The sequence below is a fragment of the Muscardinus avellanarius genome (assembly GCF_963383645.1).
Source record: "Muscardinus avellanarius genome assembly, chromosome: 1".
NCBI lineage: Eukaryota > Metazoa > Chordata > Mammalia > Rodentia > Gliridae > Muscardinus > Muscardinus avellanarius.
The window spans coordinates 59,539,124-59,564,985 of NC_137786.1; positions in this window are offsets into that span (position 1 = coordinate 59,539,124).

A 25,862-nucleotide genomic window follows, 5' to 3' on the forward strand; every position below is an offset into this window, starting at 1 on the left:
GAAACAAGTTAATAGATTTTACCTTGTTGGCAAATTATGCAATAAAATTAAGTTGATGAAGTGAACAAGACAGCTAAAGCAAATTTAGCTAGTGATCATTGTCATTGATTAGATGGTAGGAGGGTGTGACCTGGGCTTTCCAGATCTCAAGGGATTTCAGTGGTTCCCTAAACTAGACATCTTAGCTGCAAGCATTCATGGTCTACCTCTCTAGGAGGTTTGGGAAGTTAGACAATACACAAGCAATTATAGACATAATAAATACTGAAAAAAGAAATTAATAGGAAGCTGTGAAGAAGAATAAGGAGGGGCCCATTGTGGCAGGTTGGCCAGGGAGGAGAACTTGAGGAAAGAGAAGGAGCTCATCCAGAGAAGAGCCTGAGGAGTGAAGTCCCAAGCTGAGAAGAGCAAGGCACAGCGCCAAGGGAAGATGAGCTCTGCGTGGTCCTGGAGGAGGACAGTGGCCCATGCCAGGGTGGTGCAGGCGCTGAGGCCAGAGTATAAAAAGAGGTTCTATTTTATCTAAAGCTTGGGATTGGACCTGACTTGTACTTTAAATGATGCATTTATGTGAAGAAAATTGTAGTGTGGCTAAAATGAAAACCTGGAGATCAATTAGGAAAGGCATTGCGGTAGGCCAAAGAAAGATGGCGGTGGCTTCTGTAAGGCTGGTAGCAATGGAGCCTTAAGAAGGAAAAGTATGAATCTAAAGATGCATGGGTAAAAATATCTCACAGTTAGACCAATGCTTTTTGTGTGAGTGGTACTGGGTTGAACCCAGGGGTGTTCTACCTCCGAGCTATACCCCCAGCCCTATTTTTATTTTTTAATTTGAAGTAGCATCTCACTAAATTGCAGAGCATCTGAACTGCCCACAGCCCTGCGATCCTCCTGTCTCAGCCTCCCAAGTACTGGGATTACAGGTGTGTGCTACCATGCCTGGCGGACCAATGCTTTTTTAAAATATTGAGGATTGAATGTTTCAAGACCATATTGTTCCCAAGGAATGCATTCACTGTAGACCAAACTGCGTCTTGTTTCCCATAGATGCACCAATTTAACATGTACTTTCCATTGAATCCTTAAGTCTGAGTAAAAGAAAACACCTATACCAGTCATGAGGATAGGAACTCAGAGATGGAAACCCATTCTCCTGCCAAACAAGTTCCCGTTCTCCATGATTAGCAGGCAACAAACTTGTTTATGAATAGCTGCCTTCAAATAGGCTGGACATTAGAGGGAAGGAGGAGGAAACCACACTCCCGAGTTATTCTTACTAATTTCTTCCTTGGGGCATTGGGGTGCAAGGGGTGGTTCTATTATCAAAATGTTTCAGGGTGTCCTGGAAGAGTACAGCGACGAAGATCCCATGTGCCCACACTAGTGTGGCTTGTTGCTTTAATGGTCTGCATATCACCATAGCTAACTACAAATGAATTCATAGAGATAGATTCCACTAGAGAAAAGGACCCAAGGGGAATGGCTTTATTTGGTGTCATAGACCTCACCATAGTAAACTACATGGGACATAGTAATTTCTTGGCATCGAATAAAACAGGTTTGAAATAAGGAATTTGAGTCCAATGAGATAACACCTGTTATCTCAGTATTTGGGAGGCTGAGACAGGAGGATCGCAGGTTAGAGGTGAATTTCATCAACTTAGCAAGTTCTCTCAGCAGCTTAGTGAGATCCTGTTTCAAAAATAAAAAGTTAAAAGGGTTGGGGGGTGTAACTCAGAAGTATAAGTCCTCTCTGGGTTCAAAAGAAAGAAAAAGAAAAAGAAAGGAATAACTTGTTAAATCAGTCTACAGAAGCTACAGTCTATGAGGACCTGCTCTTTAGGTAATAAAGTAATTGTATAACTCAGTGAACTTTAATTTGAACCTAATAAGGTAAAAGAAAACTCAGTACCTCCACTTCACCTCAACCTTTAAGCCCCTTTCCTCTCTCAAGACCCTGGAATCCGTGGCTTCCTGGGACTGGGGAATCGATGCCAATTTTGTTTAGATAATTATGATGTTTGAGGTAGGGAGAAGTTGGAAGGAGAAGTTGGAAGGAAGTTCTGGAGGGCAGAAAAAAAGGCTGGGTCAGCTCAGCTTATGCTTTTCCACAGGGCAAAGCAGTTTTTATCTGTCTGTCTGTCTGTCTGTCTGTCTGTCTGTCTGTATGTCAATCTGTTCATCCATCTACCTAAAACAAGGGCATTTTGTGAAAGGAGATATATTTTTCCTCTCACAAAAGAAAAAAATGCTTATTATATAAGACAATTTATTTTTACAGGACTTTAAGTATCAGTAAAACACTAATCTGAAATATAAAAAACACTTTCCAAAACTATCCACAATTGGTGCTGTTTAGTTACTGAGAAATGCTTGTAAAATTATTTTTCCAACAATTCAGTAGGATAGAAAAAAAAATTAAGGTTTTTTTCCTTACTTTTTATGCCTTACCCCCCACCCAAGGTAACCACTGTCCCATGTGACCTGTATTCTTTCAGGTTTTTCTACTGCATTCAAACTTATAGGCAATACATGATACTAACGTATAGCATAATTTTTTAAAAAATGGATTATATGTCATTCTGTAAGTTACTTTCTTTTTTTATTACTTTAGGGCGTGTGTGTGTTTTTTCCTGGGGATCGAACCTGGGGGGGGGTTCTACCTCTGAGCTACACCTCCAACTTATTTTATTTTATTATTTTGAAAAAAGGTCTCCCTAAGTTGCTGAAGGCTTCACTAAATTGCTAAGGCTGGCCTTGTACCTGTGATCCTTCTGTCTCAGCTGATCAAGTACTGAGATTAAAGGCCTGCAAAACCATGCCCCACATTTTCTTTATCCTTTGGACACCCTTCCATGTCGGTGCTTAAAAAGCCACCTTGCGCTTTTTATTGAATACATCAGTATCCTTTGAAAGAACTTATTTATTCTGCCAGGTTCCTATTGGTAAGCATTGGTCAGCATTGAGAGAGTTACTTTCCAATACAGAAATTCTCTATGTAATAGAATTTGCTGTGACTAGATTTTTATCAGAGAGTTTAAAAAATTAGTGCTCTATACGACTGAGAACTATTTGAATGTCTAGACAACTGAGGTCCCAAGACATCCAGGACCTCATTCAAGTTTGCAGGACACTGAGCTCTCTGCCTGCCTTTCATCTCAGTGTCTTCTCTTGTGAGCAGAGAGTGCCAGGTTCCCTGGGGATGGGAAGGACACAGAGAGGAAGAAGCTCTGAGCGGAGAGAATAATGCAAGGAAAGGAGGCAGGAAAATGACACAACCTACACAGGAGGAGGGAAAGATGAGGGAGGCTGCCACCAGCCCGGGCTGCTCTGGCTCAAGGAGACCCAACAGAGACGAGGGAGAAAGGAGGACCCAGGAACTGTGTGGAGCTCCTCAGATTGGGTGAGATCCTGGAGCCCAGTTTTTTATTTTCAAGGGATAATTTGTTGCCAAACTGAAATGCAAGGGAGAAGCTGGAAAGTATTTATACAGGAAAGGCATTGTAAAACTTCAAGTCTTTCTTTAAGGCTGTTGACTCAGAATGTCCACATGACTCAGATCAGAATAAAAAAAGAATGATGCAAACCTTAGGAGGGGAACCATTTATCACATATTTATTTTGGAGTTTAAGTGTACCAGGAATGATGGTTACAGAAAAGAGGATGTTGCCTACAGACTATTATGAAGGAGGTCAAATCTTACCTGGATCTTCTTACTTTACCTTGTCTCATCTTAGAGAAGTCATTTCACCTGTCCTCACTCTAAAATACCCTGAGTCGCCGGGCGTGGTGTCGCACGCTTGTAATCCCCGCGCTTGGGAGGCTGAGACAGGAGGATCACACAGGTTCAAAGTCAGCCTCAGCTACTTAGTGAGGCTCTCAGCAACTTAGTGAGACCCTGTTTCCAAATAAAATATAAAATAGGTCTGGGAATATAGCCTGGAGGTAGAAAGCCTCTGGGTTCCATCCTCAGAAACACACACACACACACACACACACACACACACACACGCACGCACGCACACACACAAAATAAAATAAAATAAAATACCCTGAATCTAGGAGTTGTACCTACAGAGAAAACATACTTTTTTTGAGGGGGGGGGGCTTGGAATATGTTATAAAGCAAAGCAAGGTTTCCAAAAGATGCTTTTATTTATATTCTAGGCAAAATTAAGAAAAGGTCAATCCTTCATCTCAGACATTATTTCTGTTATTTTATTTTATTTTTATTTTTATTATTTTTATTGGTGGTACTGGGGTTTCTGGAAGCCCTTCTCCCTCTGGCTACACTCCCAGACCTATTTTATATTTTTTAATTTGGAAACAGGGTCTCTTAAGCCAACGAGGCTGGCTCCAAACCCAAGCGCGGGGATTACAAGCGTGTGCCACCACGCCCGGCTATTTCTGTTATTTTATATGGGGCAGTTTGAGGTAATAGAGGGAAAAAAAATGTCCCTAGGCCACAGTCTGGTCCCAGGTCCTTTTCCTGTTCTAATGGCTTTCTTCTTATCAGAATACACTTTAAGGCAGATTAGGATGAGCCCAGATAAGGCTCTTCTGGATCAGAGCCTCAGCTTGTCACAGGCACGGGGCAGGGAAGAAACCCAAGCCAAAGACTCAGTGTCTTTGGGGGTGCCATATCAGCTGAACTATTCTGCAAGAGACATTGCTCTTCCCAGCTCCTGAAGTGTTTCTATCTTTCTGCCTGCTCTTGGAGCCAGGCCAACTGAGAGTCCACGTATAGAGTTGGTCAATTGAGATTGAAGGGAAATTACACTGTCATTAGTTAAATAAATAAAGTGGCAGATGGATTTATATGCAGAGATGTAGAAATGAAGATAATATCTTCATTCTAAGAAAAGTGTACTATTTTAAATATGACGGGCCCTTTTTGTGTGGTAAAGCATGATAAGAACAGGTAGGAAAGCAGGAGCCTGCTCCATCTCCTCCTCTAGCCTGGAAATGAGGCTCATCCTCAGGGAGGTTGTGAGAGGGTGTCAAAGTGAAGCTCCAGCCCAGCTGTTGATGAGCAGGCGAGTTCCTTTCCCCAGTTTTCCCCAAGGAGAGTATACCAGTCAGGGTTCAAGTTGCTAGAAGCAGAAACCACTCTAGGTATGTTAAACAGAATGACATTGAACCCACGGAATCTGGTACTTAGAAAATTTTAGAAGAAGAGGTATATTTCAGGCCAGGCCACAGAAATGACTTTCAGAAGAGGTCCACTAAGTGGGAAGCTGCTACTGTGGCCACCATCCACCCAGAGGTGAGGGGTTAAGAGGCTGCAATGTGACCCAGAGATAAGGAAACCTCGGGCATCACCAATGCAGCTGCCTCTTAATGTCCAGGATGATAGAGGTTGGCTCCTGGGTCAGAGGCGTCAAACAAAACTGTCTTCATCTCCCGGGCCTTGCATGCAGCAGGAAGACCCCACTCCCAGCTCACTCCGCTTCCCAATCTTGTTTATGGTGCCACAAGAATCTGAAGATAATATTATCTGAAGATAATAATAATATAATAATAATAATTATTATTATTATAATTATATTATTATTACTATTTTGGTGGTACTTGGGATGGAACCCAGGGGCCTTCTACCTCTGGGCTACACTTCCACACACACACACACACACACACACACACACACACACACACACACATATATATATATATATATTTTTTTTAATTTGGAAACAGGGTCTCTTAAGCCAGTGCGGCTGGCTTTGAACCTGCGCAATCCTCCTGTCTCAGCCTCCCAAGCGCGCGGATTACAAGCGTGCTCCACCATGCTTGGCTGAAAATAATTATTTTCAATTTTGTGGTAAAGAAGAGTACACAAGAAAACAGGCTGGAATTGACGCTAGGTACCTATCTGTAACCAAAGGGAGGAAGGACTGCAGGGGAGGAATCTGGGGTGAGTGCTCCTTCCCTCAAGTCAAAAGAGAAGGGATTTGGGCTCACTACTCAAAAAGCTAGAAGCCTGTCCTCTGCAGTTGGGGGTGAGAGACCTTCTCTCCCTTGCCTGGGGAATCCACAGCACTCCCTGGCTGCAGAGCAAAATGAGTTTGGGTACAGCATAAGACTGGCCTGGCCTCCCAGAGTTGGAGACCAGAAGAAGCAGGTGAAAGGAGGTGGGAAGGTTTCCAGTGGACATGGTGACCCACCCCGAAAAGAGATCTGGGTGGTACTGAGTCCTGCCTGTCCAGTGGGTTGTCTGCAGGGGAGAAGGGGCTTCAGGAGAAAGAGGCTGGAGGTCAGTCATAAGCAGGAGGAGAACATGGCATTTAGAAACATTCTTTATTTCCTTTTTCTTTCCTTTTGGTACTGGGGATTGAACCCAGAGACAGTCTATCATTGAGCTGTACCCCCAGTCATTTTTATTTTGAAAAAAGGTTTTGGTAAGTTGCTAAGGGTCTGGATGAGTTGCCGAGGCTGGTCTCAAACCTGTGATCCTTCTGTCTCAGCCTCCCTGTTTCAATCCCGGCAACCCTGGGAGTGCAGGCATTTGCCACCACACCTGGCATTACAGTCTTTCTAACAGAAGGAAACAGGTTTGCTGTCTGCCAGGCCCAAGGAGTATGCAGAAGGCTCACACCAGCTTTGCACAATGTAAATGGTCCTGCCTCATCTCCATACTTCATGGGTCAGAAATTATAGATACAAGAGAGCACAGAGAGGGAGAGAGTGAATTCAAGTGGTGAAGAGTGGTGCAAGGGAGAGATGTGAATGTGGTTATGTCTTCTCAAATTTATATGATGAAGCTGTATTTGGAGATAGGACTTTCACAGAAAGAATTAAGATTAAATGAGATCATAAGTCCTGATCCAAGATAATTCATGAACTTATAAGGAAAGGCAGCTGTAAGCTTGCTGTCTCTCTGCTCTGTGAAGGCATAGGAGGGGTTGCCATCCCCAGGTCACAGAGAGAGTCCTGTGACCCCAGTCTCCAGCATCCTGGGCTTGGACTTTCCAGCCTCTGCAAGTGTGAGGAACACATTTCTGTTGTTGAAGCCACCCAGGCTGTGGCATTTTTAATGGCCACCCCAGTGGGATGCGAAAAGATAACTAAGCCCTTTCTTCTGTCTGCTTGTAACTTGCAAGCTGATGGAAGGGTAGGGTTTTGACCATCAATACATTAGCTTAGAGTTTTAATGACTATGTAAAGCTGGGTGTTTTGCTTACTGAATTGAAACCATAACGTGTAACTCTTTGTTCTCAGAGAGTGACCAGAATGTCATGGCATTGTTTGAAATTTTTTTCCAGGAACTGAAGAAGAAAAGTATTGAAGAGGAAAATTCAAGAGACAATGGGAACAGAAGATAAAGTTGCTTGATTACATCCTAAGGATTGTTTTGTCCAATTTATTGATTATAGCTTAGCCTCCCAAATCAATATATCATGTTTCACACTCAAGATGCCCACATATCCTGAAAGAGAGTGTCTCCAGGCCTTTTATTTGAGGAGGGCATTCTACCTTTGAGCCGCACCCCGAGCCCTTTGTATTTTGAACAAGGACTTGCTAGATTGCTAAGGCTGACCTCGAACCTGCTAGCCTCCTATCTCAACCTCCCAAGCATTAAGATTACAGACATGCACTCACACCCAACTGACAAACATTCTTGATATTTTCCCAACATGAAGCCAGAATCGGTTAATGATATCTCAGTGGGAAGAAGTCCAACCTCTTAGGTAAGAGGGCCCACACTTTGTTGGCAAAAGTTGACCCCAATAAAAGCAAAAGATGTCATTTTTTTTTTTTTTTACCAGTTGTCTTTTAATTGAATGAACAAAGTGAAACCATTATCAGTTAGCTTTGGAGCCCTGCATGATGGCTCATGCCTGTAACTGACACCTCAGCAACTTAGGGAGACTCTGTTTCAAAATAAAAATTAAAATGGGCTAGAGTGTGGCTTGAAGGTAGACTACCCCTGGATTCCATTCCTGGTGCCTTAACTTTTCAAATGCATCTGTATTTTATATTAGAGTCTGAAGATACCAACTAACATTGTCCAGCATGACTTAATACTAAAGGAAATCAACACATAGTCAAAGTCTTTTGGTTTCTTAGGTTGCCCAGTGGCTAAGCAAGGGTAAAGGACACCAGGAAACACTGTGATGTGTTTCAAGCCTGTTTTCTATATGATTCTAATTTGCCCAGAAATAAATAAATGCATAGCAGAGGTAGGCTTAAAGGTTCAAAAGTCAATCAATAAAGGTAAAGATACTTAGCAAAGTTAAAATTTAAAACTTCCCTACCTGAATTACTTTAGATACCATAAAATATGCCCACTGTAAGTTTCCAATTCAATTATTTTAAACCAATTGGCAGAGTTGTGCAACTCTTTTAAAAGGTTTTTCCTGCCTCAAAAAGTGACCTCCTGCTCTTTTGACTTTTTCCCAGTGGATGATTCTCATTATCCACATTTTGCAGTAAATCTCTACTCTCCCATTAGCCCTGGCAACCACTAATTTCTGTCTTTATAAATTTTATGTAGATGGAGATTCCCTGTAAATGAAGTATGATACACAGTATACTCTTTTGTACATCTGGCTTCTTTCAGTTAGTGTAATTTGGCTATTATGAATAATACTGCAACGAATGCTGCATGCAAGACTTTGTGCAGATGTTTGCTTCTGTTTCTTTTAGGTAGATACTGAAGAGTTAAATTGCTGGCTTGTATGTACGTTTATGTTTAACATTTATTTATTTATTTATTTATTTATTTATTTATTTATTTATTTATTTATTTTGGTGGTACTGGGGTTCCTGGAAACCCTTCTACCTCCGGGCCACACTCCCAGGCCTATTTTTCAAAATGCTTTTTTATTTGGAAACAGGGTCTCTTAAGTCAGCGCTGCAGGCTTCGAACCTGCGCGATCCTCCTGTCTCCGCCTCCCAAGCGCGGGGATTACAAGGGTGGGCCACCATGCCCGGCTATGTTTAACTTTTAATGAATCTGATAGGTTGGGTCCCTCCATTCCCCCACGGGATCCCGCAGCAGGGACAGGAGGTGGGACCCGGGAAGCCAGAAGCAGAGATATCGCAAGACTCCAGACATCGGGAGACAGACTCCAGGCATCAAGAGACTGAATGTGGAGAGAGAATCGGCATTCCCACACTGCTAGTCCCACCCCAGACCCACCGCTATGGTACTTCCACTCCGCCACACAACTCTACAGACCATGTGCTTCATCTATTCCTTCCCCCACAGCCGGAGATAACATCTGTGAGGGGCCAGGTTTGATTAAAACAGCTTTTTAACTAACCTGGTTGGTATTTACCTCCCTTGTGACTCCCCAGCTCAATTTCAACATCGCAGAAACTATCAAGCCATTTTCCAAAGTGGCTGTGCCGTTTCACATCCCATCAACAGTGTATGAAGGGTCCCATTTCTCCGTGTCCTCTCCAGGAGTGACAGTTATCTTTTTTATTTTAGCCAGTGCTGGTGGGTGTGAAAAGGTAAATTCATTGTGGTTTTAATTTGCATTTCCCTAGTGAGTAATGACATTAAACATCTTTTTTCTTTTATTATTTTATTGGTGTGTTATAATTATACACCATGATCAAATTCAAGAGTGACAGAGGAATACATGCACACAACATTCCGTGAGCCGTCCCAGCCCCAGCTCGCTCCTCCTCCTCCCCGTGCCTGACATCGTGATTGGCAGTCATCAGTTCGGGTACGTGCATCATCATGTCCATTGAAGGGTTTGCCTCACTCAGTCTCCCTCCCCTCTCCTGCCTCCCTCAGGGAGGTGCCCTCCATCACTCCACTCATGTTTCTCCTCCTTTGTGTGGAATCCCTCCTGTGCCCCAGTTTCTCCTTAGCTTCCACATATGAGGAAAAACATCTGACCTTTCACTTTTCGTGGCTGACTACTTTCACCTACCACAATATTCTCCAGGAGTATCAACAGATGAATAGATGACAAAATTAGGGGGTATTCATACAATGGAATTCTACTCAGCCATAAAAAAGAACAAAATCACGTCATTTGAGGGGAAACGGATGGAACTGAAGAATATTAAGCATCTTTTCAAATGCCAATTAAGCATTCCTGTATCTTCTTTGGGAACGTTTCTTTTTTTTTGGGGGGGGGGTTTGGGGATGAAACCCAGGGGCATTCAAACTCTGAGCTATACTCCCTGCCCTATTTTTCATTCTTTATTTTGAAGCAGGGTCTCACTGAGTTGCGGAGGGCCTCACTGAGTAGCTGAGGCTGTCCAAGAACTACAATCCTCCTGTTTCAGCCTCCTGAATGCTGGGATTACAAGCGTATGCCACCACACCCGATGGAAGTACATATTTAAGTCTGTTGACTATTATTTTGATTGGATTATTTTTCTTATTAGTAAGTTATGAGAGCTCTTCATATATTCTGGATACAAATTCTTTACTAGATACATGCTTTGCAAATATTTTCTCCCAGTGCATGGCTTATATTTTTATAAGTGGGATTTCTCAAAGCACAAAAGTTTTTGATTTTTTATAAAGTCCAGTTTATCAATGTTTTTATTTAATGGATTATGCTTTTGTGTGACTGGATTTTTTTTTTTTTTTTGCAGTACTGAGGATGGAACCCAGGAGCATTCCACCTCTGAGTGACCCCACACCCAGCCCTATTTTTAATTCTTTATTTTTGAAACAGGGTCTCACTGAGTTGCAAAGGGTCTCACTAAGTAGCTGAGGCTAGCTTTGAACCTGTGCAATCCTCCTGTCTCAGCCTCCCAAATGCTGGATTACAAGCGTGCACCACCACACCTGGCTGTGACTGGATTTTTTAAAAATAATTTTACCATAAACTGGTGTATGGGAACATATTCTTCCCCTTTGTTTTATTCCTAAACTGCTAAAAAAATATTCTGCTGAAGGAAGATAGTGACAGGGAAGAGTTTCAGAGGGTTTCAATTTTTAACACATGGATTGTTTTGCAAAGAAAGAATAATGAGTTTGTTCTGTATAAAGGGAGGGGGGACCTAAAACACAGCATAAGAGTTTTGAGAGAAATATTGTAGTAAATCCACCATTAAATTAATATTAACCAGAGGATGAAAGAGTAATTAACATTTAGCATTATCAATTCTTTCTGAGGATAATAAAGAGAACAAAACAGAAAGCAGAGGCCCTTTGGGAGACCTTTGACCCCAGGTAGGCCAAGGGCAGGGGTGGGCAGTGCTTTACCTTTACTCTATTGTCGCTTTTCTGGTGGCATGAGATAGGAATGCTTAGAAGAGGATGAACAACATAGCACTCAGTATTACGTAAAGAAAATAGTGATGTGTTTGTTAGTCTGGCTTTTGTTACTATAATAAATGACCCAAGGCTGGGTGATTTTATAAAGAAAAGAGATTTATTTTGGCTGTTGGTTCTGGAAATATAAGGTTGAGGGGCTGCGTCTGGCCTATTACTTTTTGCTGTGAGTCTCAAGGCAACATTGGCTTCCATACTGCAAAAGAAGGGAGTAGTGGTGTATATGTATCTCTTGCCCTCTGCTTATAAAGACTTCAGAATTCAAACACAGAGGCTCTTACCCTAATAAATTTATAGAATTCTTAATTTTTCCCCAAAGCATACCTCTAAATGCCATAGTCAGATTAAGCTCCCACCCTCTGAATACTTCACAATGAGGATTGATTTTTGATATGCACAGCCAAAGGACAGTAATGCGGAGAAGTGGAAGTCTGAAGAGCCAGGTTTGAACCCTGGCTCTGTCTCCAGCCAGCTGAATCACTCAGCCTTGGTTTCTTCCTCCTTAAAATCGAATCAATAATTTCACTTCATAAGGCATCAAGTCGGGGGTGGAGAACGGGTGCCCATCCACGTGCCCACTGTGTGGTAGGAGCTTAGTAGGCCTACCACAAAGATCCAGAAAGTTCTGGGCCAGAGCACCGGTTCCAGAAGACTAGAGAGGAAATCAATCATTCGGGCACAATTCTACATCCCGCTGTAAACCTAGTCAGATGCTAAGAGGAAGAATCAGACATCAGCAATAATCTGACACAGTGAGCGGAATTCAGGAAAAGTTCTGTGGGAGAAAGAAACCCCATTTGTTTTTATCTTAAGATTTTAGAGGCATGGGAGATCTTAGATCTTAGATTCTAATAGAAAAAATAACGATACCAGAGAACAAATGAGAGAGAGATATAGAGAGATAGATAGAGATAGAGATAGAGAGAGAAAGAAAGAAATAGAGAGAGAGGAGGAAAGAAGAGAGGAGAAGAAGAGAAAAAGAGAGATATTCAAAAAGCAAAAGCAGGCAGGGAGAATTTTATTAGTCAAATAAAGAAGATGTTGGCAGAGGTAATGTCTGAGTATTTCTTGTTTATGATTCCACTAAAAAGAAGGGGATTTTACTAAAGAAAGATTCTACTTGCCAGAAGAGTATGCAAGAGACTGATGAGATGGAGAGTTGCCCCTTGCCCCCCCCAAAAAAAAAAACCTTATAAAGGGAAGATAATTTGAATGACACAAGAAAGTAGGAATAAGAAATTCCGACCTTAAGACACATACCAGCACCTAAAAATTTAGATACATAAAATACCGAGGACAAGCTTAATTCTGAAGGCCAACTTGTTTACACAGGAATTTAGAAAAAGCCAGTGTTTTGGAATGTGATGCTGGGGATGGCTGATTTTCCGATAGCAATGCAATGTGCAAAGTTTTTGCAAGTGGGTCTTGAGAATCAGGTAGGCAACTGAGAAATCGATCCTTGAAAGGGCCTGGGCTCAGCCCTGGGCTTGGAGGTATATGTGACCCATATATGTCACAGTTAAATAAATGTCATTGAAAAGCAATATTTCTGGAGACTGGCAATTTCTCCCAGTTCTCTGGGCCTGCAGATCTGGCGTTAGCACCCAACAGCTTAGACTCACCAGGCAGACTTATTTGTAGCATGTATAACGGCTGTCACTGAGTTTTAAAATACATGCTTCAATTCTTGAATGTGATGTATAAAAATATGACTACTAAAATAACTTAGACATTCACACCTGTGATGGATATTTTCTGTTCTCCCCTGTCGGTCTCCAATAAGCTAAGCTTTCAGCCCTGGGAGCTGGCCCTGTATGGATGGTACCAACAGGTCCTTTGTCCTCTGTTTTTTGTGTGGGGACCATAATGAATATCACACCTTCGTGCTAGGCATGAATAAAGAATCTTGATTAAATTTATCACCTTCAGGTGAATGAGAATCTTACTTAGAATATATGTATGCAGGTGTGTTATTGTGCCTTCTCAAAGACCAAAATGAAAGGAAAGAGAAAATAGATAAATTAGCCTCTATATTATTTTTTGAGGGGGGTGTACTAGGGGTCATTCTACCGCTGAGCTACACCCCAGTTCTTTTTATTTTGAAAGAGGGTATCAATAAGTTGTCGACAAACTAGGCGTGGAGGCACACACTTATAATCTCAGCATTTGGGAGGCTGAGACAGGAGGATTGCTGTTCTCGGACAGCCTCGGCTACTTAGTGAGGCTCTTTAAACAGTGAGACCCTGTTTCAAAATTAGGGCTTGGGGTTTAGCTCAGAGGTAGGATGCCCCTGGGTTCCATCACTAGTACTGAAAAAAAAAAAAAGTTGCTGACAGTCTTGCCTAATTGTTGATGCTGTCCTTGAACGCGCAATCCTCTTATTTCAGGCTCTTAAGTAGTGGCTTATAGGCACACACCACTGCTCCTGGCTACGAGCCTCGATTTCTAAGCAATGACGCACACCCCACCTCCAGAGTTCATCGTGCCATGAATGCAAAGCTCTTTGGCTGCAGGGCTTTCTCTATGTGTTATCGTATATTCTGAAAATTATAATACATTCTTATTAAAAAACACTCACATAATTGCAATTTATTAAGTATCTATATAAAGTAAAAACTACTTGTAATTCTACTTGCCATAGCTGACATTTTAGAGGACATTCTTCTAGAGTTTCTCTCTTCCTCTCTTTATGTATTTGTGTGTGTTTAATTTTAATAGCAACACATACTGATTTTGAAAAAAATGCATATATTAAAATATAGAGAAAATATTAAGAACCAGATTTTTCTTTTGAATCAGTTTCTTGATGATTTTTACATCTAGGAATTCAGTTTTTAAAATCTAGTATAAAGTGTTAAAACGTGTGTGTGTGTGTGTGTGTGTGTGTGTGTGTTACTAAGGATTGAACAGGGCATTCTACCTCTGAGCTACACTCCCAACAATTTTTATTTTTTGTTTTGAAACCAGGTATTGCTAAATTCCTGGGAGCCTCACTTAGTTGCTGAAGCTGGCCTCAAACCTGTAATTCTCCTGTCTCAGCCTCTCAAATACTGGGATTAAAGCTTGTGCCACTATGCCTGGTTGGGAGTGCTGCCTTGAACAATACTCCTACCCCAGCTTCAGATACTCACTACCTCTGTCTCCTCTTTTTCCCAATGAATAACTACTCATAAAAATCTTGATAACTATAATTTTAGATTAGTTTAAAAGGCATTAAGTATTTCCATATAAATTTCCATATAAATGTCTGGCTCTTTGAAGAATGACATTGGTATTTTAATATAGATTGCATTGAATCTATAGATCACTTTTGGTAAAATGGCCATTTTGATCATATTTATTCTGCCTATCCAAGAGCATGAGATATCTTTTCATCTACACTGTTGGTAGGATTGCAAATTAGTTCAGCTGCTATTGAAGATCAGTGTAGAGGTTCCTCAGAAAACTGGGAATGGAACCACGATATAATCCAGCTACATCACGCCTGGATATCTTTCAAAAGGAATTGAAATCAGTATTGTGAAACCAGAATATTATATTGATACATGCATTTCTAGGTTATGAGAGCACAGTTCACAATAGCCAAACCATGGAGCCAACCTAAGTGTCCATCAACAGATGAATGGATTACAAAATTATGGGCTCTATACACAGTGGAATTCTATTCAGCAATAAAGAAGAACTAAATTTTGTTATTTTCAAGAAAATGGGTAAACTCAGAGAACATTATGTTAAATGAGATTAGCCAGTCACAGAAAGTAAAAGGCCAAGTGTTTTTTTCATATGTGGAAGCTAAGGAGTAATCATATACAAGAGAGGCTTTAGATAAAGGCAGAGAAACCCTAGTGGAGTGATGGAGAAGGTCTCGGGGAGGCTGGTGGTTCAGGGAGGGAGAATCCGTGAAGGATACACTTCAATTGACATTATGCATGTATGCGAAATTATCAATGCCCATCTCAGTATCAGGTATGGGAAAGGGGAGGGAGCGGGGTGGGACCCAGTGGGAAGCTCACTAGGCACTGTGTGCATGTAGGTCCCTATCACTCTGAACTACATTATGATGTGAAACTAGCATGTACCAATAAAAGTATATTTTTAGAAAAGCATTATGTAGCCATTCTTTCCCTTCTGGACAATATAAAGGTATTTTAGAAGAAAACGAATGTTTTCATTACAAAGCAATACCTTATTATTATAAAAACTTCAAGCAATAGAAAAATGGTTAAAACTAAATGTAAAAGTGTCCTATTCCCGTCTCAATTTTACCTGCAAATCACCCATATCCCACACTTCAGGAGTAACTATTGATTAAATGTATTATAAAAATAACCGAATAAGAAAAAAAAATTTCCTTCAGATGTTTTTAAGATATGAAAAAAAGAATTGGGAACAGAGAATTAGTTTACATGTTGCCCATCTAAGAGTGGCAGCAAGGGATAGCATCTGGACAAAAGGTTTAGGATTCAGGATTAGAAAGAAGCTTATGAAATGGATAGTCAAAAATTCAAGGCAAGATTTAAAAAACAAAAGAACATCAGCAAAGAAAAATGTACCCATAGGGAAGAATTCATCTAGCTTGGGGAAAACTAAGACAGATTCGGTATTACCAAATTTTAAGAATTGAAACTTCCAGAGAGAAGTAGAGATAGAATGTGGTTCCTGCCCCATGGGAATGCGGAGGGCTTCAGCAGGCGGCGGACAGTGCCTCCCGGGCTGGCAGTGGAGAGGAGGTGGCTTGGCTTCCATTGCTGGGTGGGTGCTCAATTGCAAGCACAGTTCAGCATAGGGGGAAAGGAAGAGTGGGATGGCAATAAGAGAAATTAAGCAGACAGTAGAAAGCATAATGTAAGAAGAAGGTCACTTATGACCGCCACAGCACACTGTTATGTTTGTAATAGTTGAAGATGATGACTATATTTAGAGCATGGCTAAGAAAGAACAAGATGTTCACCGAATAGTGCATATGCAAAAGAGTTTTTGTTGTTTTAGTTTTGGGCCACAACTGTTTGCAACACCTTCTATTGATTTATAACCAGGTTTCTTAGAACTTTTTTTTTTTTTCTTTCAGAAACAACCATTGTCATTTTGGAGATTATTTTGCAGGGATTGGAAACTTACAAGAGTTTTGCATAAAAAAATTAGAAAATAAGTTCCTGCACAAACTTTCACAGGACTCATTATGGGCTGGAACCCATTTAGGAAAGGAAGACAGATTCTTAAGAGGAAGTGGGAAGAAAAATGAGGAACAAAACTGTAAGAAAGAGGTAGACTAGAGATGTTTATGTTCAGTAACTTTGTGTTATCAGTTTCTGAGTGTGGTGTGGAAAAAAAACTAATAGACGATTGAATAGGAAGTGGTAAACTGAGGAGAAAAGAATGAATTCTTTAAAATAGGGTTGAATTATTTTTGTTATTATTGTTAAGAAGTTAGTGTTCATTGAACTAGATTTTCATTTGTTTTTTGTATAAAAGTTTTAGAGATAAAAGACATAACATGTTATTTTACTTATCTGTAGCAATTTTTCCATTACAATATTTTGCGCCATTGGCATGAAATCTGGTTTTGAAAAGTTAATATCCGGCATCTCCACTAGTTACCCCATAGATGGATGCTCAATTGTTAAGCAGCAAAGACCAGAAGCAAAGGTCAGAGCAAGCATTTCTTCAAGTGGATAGATGGAAGACATCCCCCAGACAGAAGCAGCAGAGGAGTGCTTAATATAAAGTGGTGGGAAGTAGCCGGGCACAGTGGGGCATGCCTGTAATTCCAGGGAGTTGGAAGGACCAGGTAAAGAGATCTCAAGTTCAAGCCAGCCTGGGCTACTTGGAGAGATCTTGTCTCAGAATAAAAAATAAAAGGAGCGGGGAATGTAACTCTGTGGTAGAGAGCCCCTGGGTATAATACCAAAAAAATAAATTAACTAAAACTAAAAGTAAGTAAATAAACAAATGATTTATTTATTCACTTTATTTATGTGTTGGGAAATAATGTGACAAAATTTGATGCTTCTACCTCTGGTACTCAGTGGCTTGTTTGTACCCAGACTATCAAAATGACTAAGTTTATTTGAACTACTTGGTATAGACCGCTTGTTATTAGCTGCATTCTATTTTATTCAAAAACTTTTTTTGGGGGGACAGAATCTTGCTATATCTTGCTATGAAGACAGGCTGACTTTGAGCTCCCAAATGATCCTCCTGCCTCAGCCTTCTTAGTAGCTAAGACTATAGGCGTACACTAACACACTGCTGGCTACTAGCTGCATTTAAAAGAATAATAATGAGCCGGGCATGGTGGCACACGCTTGTAATCCCCGCGCTTGGGAGGCTAAGACAGGAGGATCGTACAGGTTCGAAGCCAGCCTCAGCTGGCTTGGGAGACCCTGTTTTCAAATAAAATATAAAATAGGTCTGGGAGTGTAGCCCAGAGGTAGAAGGCCCCTGTGTTCCATCCCCAGTACCATAAAAAAATAAAGTAAATAAAAAAATAATGAAAGGATCTATCTACATTTCAGCTGTTGAATATCAAAAGCCCCTATTAAAGTTAGAATTGTTTTAACTATATGAGACAGTAGTCACATGCTAAGGCAGGAAGACCCACACAGTGACCCCGGGCAATCTGATTGTTAGGCCATGGGCAGGTGAGAACCAAGGCATCTTTGGGCTGCAGCTATGTTCTCTTCTTCACCCTCATCTTCTCTCTCTTCCCTCACATTTCCCCTCCCTGTCTCTTCTCTTTCTTGAAATGCTCTTCTTTCCTCTGTCAACTCTGCTTGTTCAAATGGAAATGGCTTCCTCTGGATGCAGACCACCCACCTCTCCCTCTTTTCTTTGTACTCGCATAGCTTGCATCTTCGCCCTGGGCTCTTCTCCCTTCTCTTCTTACCCTGGCTAGATACTGTCTGCTCTTTCAAAGCCTTCTTATAGGCAGCCTCTTCCAGGCAGTTCTCCTTGATCTCCCAATGACAGAATAAGTATATCTCAGCGTTTCTGGAGCTAATCATTCCATCTTGGGCCTTTCCACTATGTGTTACAGTTGCCTGACCATTCTCTTTCTCCCCTGCACTATAAGGTAGGTGTGTGTGTGTGTGTGTGTGTGTGTGTGTGTGTGTGTGTTACTGGGGATGGAATGGAAACTAGGGGCTTTCTATCTCTGGGCTATACTCCCAGACCTATTTTATATTTTATTTGGAAACAAGGTCTCATTAAGTTGCTGAGAGCTTCACTAAGTAGCTGAGGCTGGCTTCGAACCTGTGCGATCCTTCTATCTCAGCCTCCTAAGTACTGAGATTACAAGCATGTGCTACCACACCCACCTTTTGAAGGTGGCATACTGTAAGTCTTTTGAAGGCAGGGACTGTTCATGTTCCCCCAGAGTTTTACATAGAACATGTAAACATCTGTGAATGGCAAGCCCAGATGGGAGCAGCATCCCTCTGACCAGAAGTTTATTAAGCATTGAGTTTATTGGTGAGAGTTTGACTAAATGAATGTATCACTCACATATCTGGGTTGTGTGCAAATTGTATTGTCACATCTAGTCATCTTGCATTTGTCTTCCTTATTATTGGTAAGCATCAGATTTGCTTGGGACTAGAGTTCAAGTTAAAATTCTATAGTGCAAATTAGCACAGGTCTGGCACTAAGTAAATCATATTGAAACCAACAGAGAAGGTTCCTGACTCTTGGATTCTTTTTTTTTTTTTTTTTGGTGGTACTGGGGATGGAACCCAGGGACCCTCTACCTCCACACTATACTCCCAGACCTATTTTATATTTTATTTGGAAACAGGGTCTCTTAAGCCAGCTGAGGCTGGCTTTGAACCTGCGCGATCCTCCTGTCTCAGCCCCCAAATGCGGGGATTACAAGCGTGCACCACCGCGCCCAGCTTGTCTTGAATTCTTGGCTGAGAATGCAGGTGGCTCATGGATCTCTGCTGACTAAGAAACAGCACACCTGCAGAGAGATGTGGTCAAAACATTGGCTTTGCCCGCATCTAGGAGACAAGCTCTACTTTGCATGTCAGGTGACTTAACTGGCTGTATTTTTCTTGAAAATATTCATGCTCAACTGGAGAAATTCATAATGTAAACAAAATAACAACTCCTGATTCATATTTTTGTGATCTTCACATTTCTAGGAGGCACATTCATGTTTATCCTTTTACTGGGCTCATAAACTCTTGCTTTGAGTCTCCAGCTAGACTTCAGAAATTGGTTTTAATTTTTCTGATTTGACCTAACCATTGGCCAAAAAATGCCACAAATTGGCCAAGTCTGCAATGTAAAAATGGTCTATTTCATAGTTGTTGATTCCTTCCTCCTCACTTCTATTTAGGCTCAAGCTCACTTGTAAAAGGAGGGCAAAAGAATAGTTTTGGACATAATACATTTCTTAGTCTAGTATAGTTATATACTATTTCAAGTTCTTCCTCATAAGCACCAAATCTAACCTCTGAGTTGGGGCGTTATATTTCCAGTGAGGCATGCTGTGAATTTCTGAGACAACAACATTAAGAAAAATAATCTTCTGTCTCCAATTGGAAATGAAAAGAGATAAGCCCCATTTCTTTGGTGAGAAGTGGGATTTCCTTCCCAAAGCTTTTGGGAAAAATGTTTAGCTTATATGATTTTGTCCCCTCAGGCCCAAATGTCCTTAAGTATAAAATCCCCATTTCTGGTTGCTGAGCTCTTTCTCCCAACTTGGGGATTAATTTCTCCCCTAGCTAGTTTCAGCATCCTTCTTCATGGCTATCTTAAGCATCCTTTACTCAAAGTAAATAACTCCTAAAAATCTCTATGAAAGCCTGAAGGGCATTCCTCTTACATGTGCTCAAGAGGAGTTTGCAAGAAACAAATAATGTTCCAGGGTGGGATGGGCAGATAGAGAGTCAAGCCAGTCTGGATTATATATGGCCAATTACACAGCGATCCCCTGAAACAGGTAACTGCATGGGATTTTGCATTTATGAAAGAAAACCATGTGGATGTCCACAAAATATTTTGTTTTGTGCATTTCAACCCTAGCTTTTGGCTTCTGGAACAGTATTTTTGATTAGGCAAAAATTGAAAAGAGGTAGGTTGCAAGTAAATTATTTCCTTTTGCAGTATAAACAACCCAACTGATAGTGTCTTGGCTGATGGCCATCCTCACTTGTAAAGGACCAAGCCAAGATTTTTTTCTTTTCTGGTTAGGATTTTTCCAGAATCATGTGTAGGAGCAACTGCGTCCTTCCCTTATTAAGGCTCAAGCTTTAAAAGAAGGAAGGGGAAAAGAGGAAGCTTGTTTGTCAGCAAGATCACTAAATATTCCATTCCTGAAAGCCAGCTGGCACTCGGTCATCCATTTAGAGTTGAAAGGCCGCAAGACACCTGGGTCAGGTGCATCCTTTCCGAAATTAACAGTACAGGAGATGCATACTCAGAATATATCGGATGCCTCCAGAATTCCCATGCAAATCACTCATCAGTCATTAGGTGGTGCCGAGAATAGTCTTCGAGGCAAAAATATCTGTCCCATTTTCCTGTTTCTGATGCCTAAAATAACTCATTCGAGGTTTTTATCTTTCTATCAAAAAACTGGATTCACAAGCCAGAGATTTGGGACATTGCTTGGTTATTGTGGTAAGCCATTCAAACTCTTTGAATCTCAGTTTCTCTTCTATAAAATCTGATTACTAATGCCATCTTTCAGGTAGTTGTGGAGAATAAGTGAAATATTCATTTTCAAAGTTTGGTGCATATGAAGACTCTCTTCAATGTTTGTTAAATATGTTTATTCTCAGATCTCCTTCAGAAGATAATGTATATCAGTATTGTAAATGTAAAAACATGTTTATACACGAGTAATTTCTCTCATTGTAGACATTCCTGGATAAGTTAACATTTGTGTGTGCGTGTGTGTGTTACTGGGGATTGAACCCAGGGGTGTTCTACCTTTGAGCTGTATCCCTAGCCATTTTTATTTTTCATTTTAAATCAAGGTCTTGTTAAGTTACTATGTAATGGTTTTGAATCTGTGATTCTCCCTGTCTTGGCCTCTCAAGTATTGGGATTACAGATGTATGCCATCACACTCAGCAATAAATTAACATTTGGAATGGTAACCAACCTGTCTTAGTTTATTTTCTGGTGGCATAAAATTTCTGGCAACTGAATGATTTATAAATAAATGTAATTCTTGCAGTTTGGAAGCTGGCAAGTTGACATCTGGTGAGGGCCTTCTTGCTGGTGGAGACTTGGCAGAGGCCCAAGGCTGTAACTCGGGGTATCACATGGTGAGATAGAACAAATTTCCCAGAGAGAGCTGGCTTGTATAACACAACCACTCCCTCAAATGCCCATGAACCCACAGGCCTATGAATGAATTAATCCATTCACGAGGCCTCTGCCAATCATCTGAAAGAGATCCCGCTGCTCAAAGTAAAATCATAAAAAGATATAATTTTTGGGATGAGATTTCCAACACATGAAATTTGGGGGACACATTTAAACCATAGCACAGCCCGTCACACATCAGAAAAGGGAGTTGAGCTAAAAAAAATACCTATTCTTCAAATATCTACAGGCCCATTAAACACACTATATTACTTAATAATACGAGGTAGGCATTAGTACTCTCAGTTTACAGATGAGGAAATTGAAAATTGGAAATTGAAGCTGAGAGAAGTTAAGACTCTTGTTCACCATCACACAGCTAACAAATGGCAGGGTCTATCTGCAAACCTGACTTTACTTGCCTCCAAATCCCAATATAGTTATTGGAATTAACTTATTAATTAGATGTAAACTTATTAATTAAATGTCAACTCTTTCTAAATGACTGGAAGTGGAGTTAAGATTTTTAGAAGAGAAAAGAAAGATATAAGTAAGAGTTCTTAAAGTGTGCTTCCCAGATCAAGACCTTTAGTATCACCCTGGGGACTTGTTAGATACCCAGTAATTACCCTCCAAAAAAGAAACGCACATTCTTGGGCCTTTCAGCAGACCTTCTGGATCATAAACTCTGGAAGTGAGGCCTGGAAATCTGGATCTTACTGAGTCCCCCAGGTGGTCCCAATGCACCTTCATGGCTAACAATGGCTGCTATAGATCCGAGGCACTGAGTATGAGTATGTGTCTATGTTGTGTGTGGTGATCCTGGAAAGGTGGTGGCTTAGTGCAGGATAAGACAGAAGACGCCATGAGAGGAAAGTTGAGAAGGCAAGCTTGAACACCAGCCTGCAATCCTAATATTGCTCTGATTGTCGCACTTGAGGTCCCAGGCAAGATGGGGCTGTAGTCCATATACTCCATGCCAAGGAAAGAAGTAATGTCAGGAGAAATCTTCTATAAAGTAGAGGCTCTATCAAACATCAAAAGTAATCATTTTAGCGACTAGAAATTTAGGGCAGGTTCAACCAGAAAAGGTTCAACAAAATACCACAATGATCTTATTTTTTGTTTTTTTATTTGTTTTTGTTTTGGTAATGGAAAATGAACCCAGGGCCATTCTACTTCCAAGCTCCATCCTAAGTCCTATTTTATTTTATTTTTTATTTTGAAACAGGGGCTCATTAAGTTTCTGAGGCTGGCCTGAAACCTGTGATCCTCCTGCCTCAGTCTCCCAGGTTTGGGGATTACAAACATGTACCACCACGCCTGCATCCACAATGATCTCATAATGAATGTAAACAGGAGAGTATGCACCGAAAACAGTTCTCTTTTCCTGATGTTTTTATCTTGCCTCCTCCCACTTCCTATCTAGAAAATATCTGGTTATCACTGGAGCTATCTTACTCCCTTACAAATTTAAGAATTCGCCCCTTAGAGTTTATTGGAATTTCCAAAAATTGTATTGTGGAAACAATCACAGGCAAAAATTTGCTTAAAAGAGCATGAAAAAGGTGAAAGATTCATACAATTTGAAGAGAAGCTAGAGTCTAACAGGAGACTTGATGAAGGACGCAGTTCAAATACTGCTATTCCACATATAAAACCGTCAATACCAATTTCTTTTGTGTGTGTGTGTGGTACTGAGGGTGGAACTCAGGGGCCTTCTACCAATGGGCTACACTCCCAGACCTATTTTATACTTTATTTGGAAACAGGGTCTCACTAAGTTGCTGAGAGCCTCACTAAGTAGCGGAGGCTGGCTTTGAACCCGTGCGATCCTCCTGTCTCCGCCTCCCAAGCGCGGGGATTACAAGCATGCGCCACCACGCCCTACAATACCAATTTCAATAATATGTACGGGGAGAGAGAGGAAGCAGGGTAGGATTCAGAGGGAAACACACCAAGTGCCGTGTACAAGTAGGTTTCTATCACTCTGAACCTCACTATGATACATAACTACAACGCACCAATAAATGTATATTTTAAAAAGAACATAAAACTAAATATTCTTTTTTTTTTTTTTTTTGGTGGTACTGGGGTTCCTGGAAACCCTTCTATCTCCGGGTTACACTCCAAGACCTATTTTATATTTTACTTGAAAACAGGGTCTCTTAAGCCAGCGCAGCTGGCTTCGAACCTGCGCGATCCTCCTGTCTCCGCCTCCCAAGCGTGGGGATTACAAGCGTGCGCCACCACGCCCGGCTTCTAAATATTCTTAAGAAGAGAATGACTAAAATCCAATTATTGATCTGACTAGCTCAGGAACATAAATTTAATTAACCACAGTGTGTAAGAGACTCTAGGAAATTACTAAAAATGTGATAGAAATTGATTTTTCCATTTAGTATCTTAACATTCAAAACATGTAATCTTTGAGCAAGCAAGTATATTTACAGGGTTCCAAAATTTAAAATTTCAAAAGGGCACATATTAAAATTCTCTCTCCCACCTCTAACTCTCAACCACCCAGATTCTCTTCAGTAGTCCACCGAGGATACTGACTTAATCATAAATCTTTCTAGAATTGGTCTCCATGTTAATATATATACTTAATATAATATACTTAATATACTTAAAATATAATACACTTAAAACCATTAAAAATGGGGATGTATCTCAGAGGAAGAACACCCCTGGCTTCAGTCTCCAGTGCCACATATACAAAAATGAGTTATTTTTTGCCAGGCATAGTGGCGCACGCTTGTAATCCCAGCATTTGGGAGGCTGAGGCCGGAGGATCGAGGTCAGCAGATAGCCTCAGCTACTTAATGAGCCCTCTGCAATTTAGTGAGACCCTGTTTCAAAATAAAGAATAAAAATTAGGGCAGGGGGTGTAGCTCGGAGGTCGAATGCCCCTGGATTACATCCCCAGACCCACAAAAAATGAGTTATTTTATATAAAAATATGAGCCAAAATGATCACTGTGCCTTCTGAAAGAATGGCCCCAGAATAAAAGAATACTCCTGTATTATTTGCTCTTCTATGAAATAATGCTGCCTTTCTAAGCTTGAATCTGATTTTATCATCCAACAGGCGGAGATGAGCAGGTGTCCCTGGTAAATGTACTTTGGTGAAGTTGGAGTGCCTGGACAAGAAGGGGCTGTCATATGTCAGTATTAGTTCTTGTCCTTGACAAGTCTAGAAACACCCCTTGTCTCACTGGAAGTAGTTCCAGCTCAGTGAGACTCTCAGAGAAAACTTGTAAACACCTTCCCCCTTTAAACAAGACACAAGAGTCAAATGGACTCCTGCGGGCTCATGAGTCCCGTCTCTCCTCTAGGTGTGTCTATATGGGCGACCAAATTACTCTATAAAAGATACTTGGTAAAAGTGGATTCAGACCCAGAGATATCAGTTGGTGGTGTGACCCACATTTGTCACTGAGCTTCTGGTAAGGAAATGCTTGCTTGTATAACTATTTTTCGTGTGTAGTTTTATTTATGCTTATTATGTGCCAAGCAAAATTCTCATACAACAATATGAGGTTCATCTTCGTATCCATGATACAGATGACGAAGCTAAGACTAAGAATTAAATAACTTGCCGAAGCTTGTGCAAAACTCCTGACTAGCCCTCTCTTCTCCCTCTTTATGATCTTTGGGTAGATCCTTCACTTAATGCATTCACTTTTTGCATAGGCTAAAAAATATTAGGTCATTTTGATTTGCATCTTCCTGATGGCTAATCATGTTGAACATCTTTTCATGTATCTATTGGCCATTTGTATCTCTTTTTTTGTGAAGTGTCTATTCGTTCAGTTGCCCATTTATTGATTGAGTTAGTTGTTTTGCTAGTGTAGAGTCTTTTGAGCTCTTTGTATATTCTGGATACTAGCCCTCTATCTGAGTGGTGGCTGGTAAAGACTTTCTCCTATTCTGTAGGCTTTCTCTTTAGGTTCCTGATGGTTTCCTTTGATGAGAAGAAACTTTTAAGTTTGATGCCATCTCATTTGTTAATTCTTGTTTTAATTTCCTCTGTTTTGGAAGTCTTGTTAAGACAGTTACTACCTGTGCCTATATGTTAGAGTGTTGAGCCTATGCCCTCCACACAATTCATAATAGCCAAAATATGGAACCAACTTAGGTCTTCATGAACAGATGAAGGGACACCAGAGGGACTCCAGACAATGGAGGAGAAACCTCGCCAAAGCTAGAATGGAAGGAGAGGAGAGGAAGAAGGCCGAGGTTGATTAATGAAGGAGCTACATCTGAATTTGTGTGAAAATATGAATATAGC